The sequence below is a fragment of the Antechinus flavipes genome, chromosome 2, assembly GCF_016432865.1.
Source record: "Antechinus flavipes isolate AdamAnt ecotype Samford, QLD, Australia chromosome 2, AdamAnt_v2, whole genome shotgun sequence".
NCBI classification, from domain to species: domain Eukaryota; kingdom Metazoa; phylum Chordata; class Mammalia; order Dasyuromorphia; family Dasyuridae; genus Antechinus; species Antechinus flavipes.
In genome coordinates, this window is record NC_067399.1 from 399,590,212 (window position 1) to 399,600,485 (window position 10,274).

Here is a 10,274-nt window from a genome sequence, read left to right on the forward strand (position 1 = left end):
GGACAACAATTTGGAACTATGTCCAAAAGGCTATCACACTGTGCATACCCTTTGACTCAGCAGTGTTTCTTCTACTGGACTTATATCCAAAGAGATCTTAAAGGAGGGAAAGGGACCTGTATGTGCAAGGGGATCTTGCATTCTGTGAAAGAATGTTTGTGGCAGCCCTTTTTATAGTGGCCAGAAACTGGAAAACGAATAGATGTTTATCACTTGGAGAATGGTTGGGTAAATTGTGGTATATGAATGTAATGGAATATTATTGTTCTGTAAGAAATGACCAGCAGGATGATTTCAGAGAGGCCTTGGAGAGACTTATAATGAACTGATGCTAAATGAAATGAGCAGAACCAGGAAATCATTTTACGTGGTAACATTAATAGTATACAATGATCAATTCTGATGGATGTGGTTCTCTTCAACAGCGAGGTGATTCAGGCCAGTTCCAATGATGTTGTGATGAAGAGAGTCTTCTCTCTTGCACCCAGAGAGAGCACTGTTGGGACTGAGTGTGGTTCACAACATAGCATTTTCACCTTTTTTGTTGTTTGTTTGCTTTTCTTTCTCATTCTTTTTTCTTTTTGATCTGATGTTTCTTGTGCCTCATGATAAATGTGGAAATATGTATAGAAGAATTGCACATTTAACATGTACTGAATTACTTGTTGTCTAAGGGAAGGAAGAGAGGGAGAAAAAAATTTGGAACATAAGGTTTTGCAAAGATGAATGTTGAAAACTATCTTTGCATCTATTTTAAAAACAAAAAGCTATTATTTTAAAAAGAAAAAAGTGAAGGCTAAAAACTGTATTTGGAAGTAATTGGGGAAAATTACTATTAAGTGAAAAAAAGGAAAAGAAAAATTATATTAATAAGCAAATTTTTAAATGCCTAGGAAAAATCCCAAATGTTCTTCGAGGGAAATGGACAAACAGGTCAGTTTTAGAACCAATGCATTAAGTTGATTATAAGCTTTAAATTTTTTTTTACCAATGTTAATCAGTATAGATGTTCTTTCTTTCTTTTGCAATCAGGATTAAATGACTTGCCCATGATCACATTGTTAGTAAGTGTCTGAGGTCATATTTGAACTCAGGTTCTCCTGACTCCAGGGCCAAGCTGCTTTTTGTCCACCACATTACCTAATTGCTCCTAGATGCTTGTTTTTTTAATTCAATTTTATTCTATTTTCAGTTCTGAATTTTTTTTCTCTCTCTCCAGTTCCTCTCTCCAATGATAAAGAAAAACAAATCTCAATACAAATACATACATTTGTACAAAATAAATTCCTGCTTTGGCCATGCACACACACACACACACACACAAAGAAAAAAGAAAAAGAAAGAAAGAAAAAAAAAGAAAGGAAGAAAATATACTTTAATCTTTAGTGAGTTCATCAACTTTCTATCTGGAGATAAATAACATGTTTCATCATAAGTGCTTTGGAACTGTGGTCAATCACTCTATTGATCAATTACTAAGTTGTCCACCTATTCCCCCAATTGATGAGCATCCTCTCAATTTCCAATTCCTTGCCAAAACAAAAAGAAATACCTTGAATATTTTTGTACATATTGGTCTTTTTTCTTTTTCCTTGATCTCTTTAGAGGTTTAGTCTAGCAGTATTAGTGGGTCAAATTATTGAGTTGATAGCTCTTCAAGCATAGTTCCAAATTGCTTTCCAAAATGATTAGATTAGTTTACAATTCCACCAACAGTGGACATGTTTTCCTACAGCCCTTCCAGAATTATTATTTTCCTTTTTTAAAATCACCTTAGTTAATCTGATGAGTGTGAGATGATACCTCAAAATTATTTTATTTTATTTTTCACTTTTAAATTTATTTTAAAGACACATTGCTTTTTGAATCATGTTGGGAGGAAAAAAATCAAAGCAAAAGGCAAAAACCATGGGAAAGGGAAAAAAAGAAAAAAGAAGTGAACATAGCTTGTGCTGATTTATATTCAATCTTCATAGTTCTTTTTCTGGATGCAGACAGCATTTTCTGTCCAATGTCTATTGGAATTGCTTTGAACCACTGAGAAGAACCAAGTCTTTCACAGTTGATCATTGTATAAACTTGCTGTTTCTGTGTACAATGTATTCCTGGTTCTACTTGTTTTACTCAGCATTAGTTCATGTTAATCTTTCCAGGCCTTTCTAAAATCATTGTTCATCATTTCAAAATTATTTTAATTTGCATTTCTCTATCAGTGATTTTTAAGAATATGATTAATGATTAATTGAATTTCTTTTATCTGAAAACTGCCTGTTCTTATCTTTTGACTATTTCTTATGGGGGGATGGCTTTTTTTTTCTAGTAAAATCTTTTCTCATATATTTGAGAAATGAGATCTTTATAAGGGAAACTTACTGAAAAGATTCTTCCACACTCCAGTTTCCTTCTTTCCTTTTATTTTTAGCTGCATTTCAATGTTTAGATCCTTTAAAGTAATCAAAAATTTCCATCTTGCCTCCTGTGAACTTTATCTCATTTAGTCATGAATGCTTCTCTTATTTATAGATCTAAAACATAATTTCTTCCATGCTCCATTAATTTGCTAATAATGCTACCTTTTATGTGTATATCACATACTCATTTTGTACTTATGTTGATATGCAGTGTGAGATATTAGTATATACTTAGTTTCTTTGAGACCATTTTCTACTTTTCTCACCTATTTTTGTTGAATGAGTTCTTGCCTCAATAGCTAAGATCTTTGGGTTTATCCAACACCAGGTTATTATGCTCACTTGCTATTGTATATTGTGTATCTACTCTGTTCCATTGATCAATTTCTAGTTCTTTTCCAGTTGTTCAGTTATGTCTGACTCTTCATGACCCCATTTGGGATTTTATTGGCTTATATATACTATAATGGCTTGCTATTTCCTTCTCCGTTTCTATTTCTTACTCAATACCAAATTGTTTTGACAGTTAGAACTTTGTAGTATAGAGCCTTTCCTTTCATTTTTTTCAGCTCCTTTGATTTTCTTGACCTTTCATTCTTCCAGATGAATTATACTATTTTTTCCTAGCTCTAGGAGGTAATTATTTGGTAGTTTAATTTGTATAATATTGACTAAATAAATTAATTTAGATAGTATTGTTATTTTTATTATATTGACTAGTCAAGAAAAATTCAATATTCTCCAATTATTTAGAACTGTCTGTGTGTAGTGTATTTTGTAATTGTATTCAGATTTCTTGTGTGAGTAGACTCTCGCATATTTAATACTGGCTTTAATTATTATAAACATAATTTTTCTTTCCATCTCTTCCTACTGGATTTTGTGAGTAATATACAGAAATGCTAAATGTTTGTGTGAGTTTGTTTTATATTCTGCAACTTTGCTGAAGTTGTTAATTATTTCACTTAGTTTATTTAGTTGACTCTCTAGGGTTCTCTTAGTAAACCATTATATTTTCTGCAAAATCTAAGTTTTTTATTTCCTTACTGCCTATGCTTATTTCAATTTATTTTTCTTATTTCTATAGTTAGAATTTTTAGCACAACATTAACTAGTAATAGTGATAATGGTCATTCTTGCTTTACCTCTGATCTTATTGAAAAGGTTTCTAGTTTATCTCCATTATAGGTAATACTCGCTCTTGGTAGATAGATATTAATTGACATTTTAAGAAAAGCTTTTTTTATTCTAATACTTACCAGTGGGTGTTTTTTTTTTTTTTAACAGGAATGGATTTTATATTTTGTCAAAAGTTTTTTTTTACATCTATTTAAATAATCATATAATTTTTATCGGTTTTATTATTAATATGGTCAATTATATTTATAGTTTTCCTAATATTAAACCAAACCCTGCATTTTTTGTATAGGTCATAATGTATGGTCTTTGTGCTATATTGCTATAGTTTCTTTGCTAATATTTTATTTAAAAATTTTGCAGTGATTTTCATCAGAGCAATTGGTCTAAAGTTTTCCTTATCAGTTTTGACTCTCCATGGTTTAGGCATCAAGATCATATTTTTGTCATAGAAAGAATTTGAAAGGATTTCTTTTATTTTTCCAAATAGTTTGTGTACTATTGGAATAAATTGTTCTTTAAATGTAGAATTCACTTGTAAGTTTTGAGTTTTTCCTTTGTATTTTCATTTTTGACTTGTTCAATTTCTTTTTTTTAAAGATAAGGTTATTTAAATATTCTATTTTCCATTCTGTTAACCTAAAGAATTTATATTTTTGTAAATATTTGATCATTTCATTTAGACTGTCAATTCTAATGGAATTTAATTGAACATATCACATATTTAATAACAATAACACAACAACCAAGTTCTATGAAATGGAGACTTTTGGAATCATATGTACTTTTAAAATTCTTTTTTGTACATAGAAATCTTCATTTTTGACATTTGTCAAGTTCAGAAGAGCAAAAAACTTAAAATTAAAGCAATCACTGTCAAAATTGTTTAATTGTCTTCTACAATCATCTTTATCCAGTCTTTAAGCAAAAATTCTCTCCCTCAATATGTTATTGAAGATACCTCCTATGCTTTCTCTTCTAATATTTTTCATGACATGAGCTTTTATATTTAACCCATATATGTTCTTGAGAGATCTTAGGTGTCCTTGTATCACTTTTTCTGACCACCTTGTGATCTCTTGCCATATATGAGTTCTCCATAAAATAATCTTTTTGGCAAACATATATTTGGTATTTGAACAATGTGGCCAGCCCAGTAGAGTTTTGCTCTCTAGTAGAGTTGGTTGGCAGTTTAATTTGAAAAAAGGATCTTAATGTATCTGATATCTTATCCTGCCAGGTGACATTCAAAATCTTCCTAAGATAATTCAAATGGAAGTGTTGTGGCCAGCACAACACAAATGGATTAGTGGTAGTTGAAAATAAGGAGATGGGGTTGCTGATAATTCAAGTGAGCCATGTATTAAGAGAAATCATGCTGCTTATATATAGTAAAACTCTATGTTATTATGAAAAGCATTGTTCTGTGGCCAATCCTGGTTTCTGTTTTTTTTTTTTTTTTCAGTTTTATTTTATTAAAGCTCTTTATTTACAAAACATATGCATGGGTAATTTTTCAACATTGACCCTTGCAAACTTTGTTCCAAATTTTCCCCTCCTTCCCCCAACCCCTCCCCTAGATGGCAGGTAGTCCATGTTAAATATGTTAAAATATATGTTAAATCCAATATATGCAAACATATTTGTACAGTTATCTTGCTGCACGAGAAAAATCAAATCAAGAAAAAAGAAAAAGAAAACAACAACAGAGAGAGAATGCTATGTTGTGGTCCACACTCAGTTCCCATAGTTCTCTCTCTGGAAGTAGGTGGCTCTCTTCATTACTGAATAATTGGAATTGGTTTGAATCATCTCATTGTTGAAGAGAGCCATGTCTACCAGAATTGATTGCCATATAGTCTTGTTGTTGTTGTGTACAATGATCTTCTGATTCTGCTCATTTCACTCAGCATCAGTTCATGTAAGTCTCTCCAAGCCTCTCTGAAATCATCCTGCCGATCATTTCTTATAGAACAATAATATTCCATAACATTCATATACCACGATTTATTTAGCCATTCTCCAATTGCTGGGCATCCACTCAGTTTCCAGTTTCTGGCCACTACAAAGAGGGTTGCCACAAACATTCTTGCACATACAGGTCCCTTTCCCTTCTTTAAGGTCTCTTTGGAATATAAGCCCAGTAGTAGCACTGCTGGATCTAAGGATATGCACAGTTTGATAACTTTTTGAACATAGTTCCAAACTGCTCTCCAGAATGGTTGGATCCGTTCACAATTCCACTGACAATATATTAGTGTCCCAATTTTTCCGCATCCTCTCCAACATTCATAATTATCTTTTCTTATCGTTTTAGCCAATCTGAGAGGTGTGTAGTAGTATCTCAGAATTGTCTTAATTTGCATTTCTCTGATCAATAGTGATTTGGCACACCTTTTCATATGACTAGAAATAGTCTCAATTTCTTCATCTGAAAATTGTCTGTTCATATCCTTTGACCATTTATCTATTGGAGAATGGCTTGAATTCTTATAAATTTGAGTTAATTCTCTATATATTTTAGAACTGAGGCTTTTATCAGAACCTTTGAATGTAAAAATATTTTCCCAGTTTACTGTTCCTTTCTAATCTTGTCTGCATTAGTTTTGTTTGTACAAAAACTTTTTAACTTAGTATAATCAGAATTATCTATTTTGTGATCAATAATGATCTCTAGTTCTTTGGTCACAAATTCCTTCTCCTCCACTGATTTCTGTTTTCTATGATCTAACTCTCTGAAGCATGTTGTTAGTTTCTAGGAACTCAATTTTGTGTAAAGTTCACAATGCCCCAGTAATTATGCAGGATCTTATGTTTTCTCATGATTTCAAGCTTAAATGCAGCTTTGATTAATCTTAGGAGGAGGGGGAACATCCCAGTTACTGAAGTTTCTAGCTTCCTGTGAGTTCTCTACATGAAAGCAATTCAGTTTCTTGGCGTGGCTACACTGCTACACCAGATTACAACAATGAGCTCTGCAGACCTTCAGTTTGGTGGTCTCTCCTCTCCCACACTTTCCTCTGGAGCCTCCCAAACACTGAGCTAGCTCTGGCAAGGTATGTGTCAATCTCATAAATATGGAAATTTATGCTAAGGTAAGAGAACTTATCCACAATATTCAAAACTTCTCCATGAGAGACCCTGGCACAGGACTGTCCAGCGTGGTGTGCCCTCCTCAGAGAAGGTGCTGGACTCTAGGAGCAAATAGAACTAAATTAGCTCAGAAGCAGCAGAAAAGTTTGCAGGAAAGTGCAAAGTTAGAGAGTCCTCCCCAAATGTTCATAGAGACTATTTGTGTCCCACCTGTGGCAGGGCCTTCCTAGCTCAGTTAGGTCTGATCAGCCATAGTCGGACACTCTTGGCCTTGGTTCTCACAGAATGATGTCATTTTTGTCCTCTTCGAGAACAAAGGACAATCCCCAACCAACCAACCCATATATACATCTGAGGTTTGCTGTAGCAGATAAACTGGCCTAACTGAAGCAACAAAGGCACCCTGTGAGAGAGACTGAAAGTAGCCTATGCTAGGCCATTATAACATAGCTAACAACAGAAATAGACCAGGACCCTGAACTAAGAGCCTTGGGAATAGAACCGCTTCCAGACAGCTTTCCTCAGACGTCATCCTGGGAAGATGCAACCTGAGGACTGCTCCTGCAGCTGCTCCAGCTCCATCAGGGAAAACCCAGAAGAGTTCCTGACACTGACGGCATCAGATACTGGCATGGGTGTAACACTAGGTGGCAGAGTGAACTGAGCACTAGCCCAGCTCCAGAGGACCTCAGACACTTGACACTTAGTAGCTAAGTGACCCCAGGCAAATCACTTAAACCTAACTGCCTTGAAAAAAAAAAAACTAATTAGATTTTGTTAGTGGAAATATTACCATCTACTTTGCTGCGGTATCCTAAGGATTATGGGACCTTTTCATTTGATTTGCACCTGAAATCTTCCATGTGTAATGTCTTCTTCATTAGAATGGGATCTCCGTTAGAGCAATTTCTGATTTACTTTTCCATTGGTATCCCCAAAGTTTTGCATATATTAAGTACTTAAAATACTTTATTAATTAATTTATTCATTAATGTAGTATGAAGTATAAAACTAATTTTTGACAGACTGCTTTATAAAGTTTTCCTACAAGTTTTTTTTTAACCTTATAGAGAGATTTTATCCCTAAAATTAGTGTACTTAAGTTTATGATACTATATACAACTATGTTAGATTACTTCTGACTCTCCTTTACCTAATCTGTTCTAGTGGTCAGCTTTTCTATTTTTTATCCATCACCAATTTGTTTTGATGACATTTGATCTTAGATTTTAGATCTAGTACTGCTGAGCTCCATCTACTACTGTTTCTACTTTTTAAAAATAATCAGTTCTTTTGAGATTCTTGATCTTATATTCCTTCAGATGAATTCTGTTATTTTGTCTAGTCCAATAAAATAATCACTTGATATTTTGATTGGTATAGCAGAAAATTAGTTTTAGTATAACAGAAAAAACACTAATATAGGCCATTTTTAAACCATTTTTAAAAATTGGCATGATCCAATCATGGACAATTAATATCTCTCCAATATTTAAATATTCCATTATTATTGTGTAACTCTGGGTTTCCAGCCAAATCTGGAGCATTTTGTATGAGACTATCCTAATTGATTGTGGAGAGGTAGACTTTGGAAGCTGCAAACATGTAGGGAAAGTCAGCTTCTCATGTCCCTAATTTTCCAAATTCCTTCCCTAAAGACTTTGAAGAATTTCCTTTTTGTTTTTTTTAATTTATGTTTTATTTTTCCAAATACATGTAAAGGTAGTTTTCAACATTCATTTTTGTAAGACTTTGTATTCAACTAGGCATGCAACTAAAAAAGCTAGAAAAAGAACAAATTAAAACACCCTAATTAAATACCAAATTAGAAATTCTGAAACTAAAAAGAGATTAATAAAATTGAAAGTAAGAAAACTATTGAACTAATAAACAAAACTAAGAATTGGTTTTGTGAAGTCAACAAAATAGATAAACTTTTAGTTAATTTGACTAGAAAAAGGAAAGAAAAAACCAGATTACAAGTATCAAAAATGAAAAGGGTGAACTTATCACCAATAAAGATGAAATTAAAGCAACAATTAGGAACTATTTTGCCCAAGTATGTGCCAATAAATCTAATAATCTAAGTGAAATGGATGAAAACTTACAATAATATAGATTGCCTAGGTAAACAGAGGAGGAAATAAATTATTTAAATAGTCCCATTTAAAAAAGAGAAATGAATTCCATAAGGAAAAATCTCCAGGGCCAGATAGATTTACAAGTGCATTCTACCATACATTTAAAGAACAATTAATTTCAATACTATACAAATTATTTGGAAAAACAGGGGAAGAAGGAGTCCTACCAAATTCTTATTATGACACAGATAAGGCGCTGGTACCTAAATCAGAAAGGGCCAAAACAGAGAAAGAAAATTATAGCCCAATTTCTCTAATGAATAATGATGCAAAAATCTTAAATAAAATATTAGGAAAAAGATTACAGCAACATATCACCAGGATAATATACTATGACCCAGTAAGATTTATAGCAGGAATGCAGAACTGGTTAAATATCAGGAAAACTGTTAGTATAACTGACTATATCAATAACCAAACTAACAGAAACCATATGATAATATCAAGAGATGCAAAAAACCCCAAAACATTTGACAAAATACAACATCTATTCCCTTTTAAAACACTAGAAAGCATAGGAATAAATGGAGGTTGTTTTTTTTTTTTTTTTAAAATAAGTAGCATCTATCAGTGTAACCTCCAGTCAGAGATCACTGACTACCAGTTTTACCTAATCCCAGATCTTCAGATGTCTCTGGCCACTACCTCACCGAGCAGAGGTTCTATGTTCAACAGAGCATCTGAGCTCTTGTGAGCTCAAGTCTTTATTCTATGCAATCACATCCTGCACTCCTCCCTCTTTCTGGTCTCCACTACTTATCTTGGGTCTGCGAGAATCTCCTCTTGTGAGAGGATGATATAAGGAGACTGAGAGGCAGCTGCTGTTCTCTGACCTCTCTGAGAGGCCGTTGTGTTATCTGACTTCTCTCCTCTTTCCTCTGCCTCCAATTTATCTCATTCCCAGTCCATAACACCTGTGTCAGCAAAGGCTGCCCTGCAACTCCTTCAGATGTTATGATCCACAGTTGTGGAGGCTCTCAGAGAATTGATTTGTCCCTTAACAAAAAATAATTGTAGATAATAAGATTTTGTGTCCCAAATGCTTCCTTCCTTCCTTCCCCAAAACAGCAAGTAATCTGATATAGGTTAAATATGTGCAATTCTTTTCATCTTATTTCCATATTTATCAAGTTGTGCAAGAAAAATCAGGCCAAGGGTCAGCTAGGTGGTGCAGTGGTTAGAAGAAGCACCAGCCTTGAAGTCAGAAGGACCTAAGTTCAAATCTGACCTCAGATACTTAACACTTCCTAGCTATGTGACCCTGGGCAAGTCACTTAATCCTAATTGCCTCAGCAAAAAAAAAAAAAAAAAGAAAAAAGAAAAGAAAAGAAAAAAAAAAGAAAAAAGAAATAAAGAAAGAAAAATCAGGTTAAAAGGAAAAAAAAATGAGAAAGAAAACAAACAACAAAAAAAGTGAAAATGCTATGCTTTGATTCTTTTTTTTTTTTTTTCTTTTTTTGCTGAGGCAATTGGAGTTAAGTGACTTGCCCAG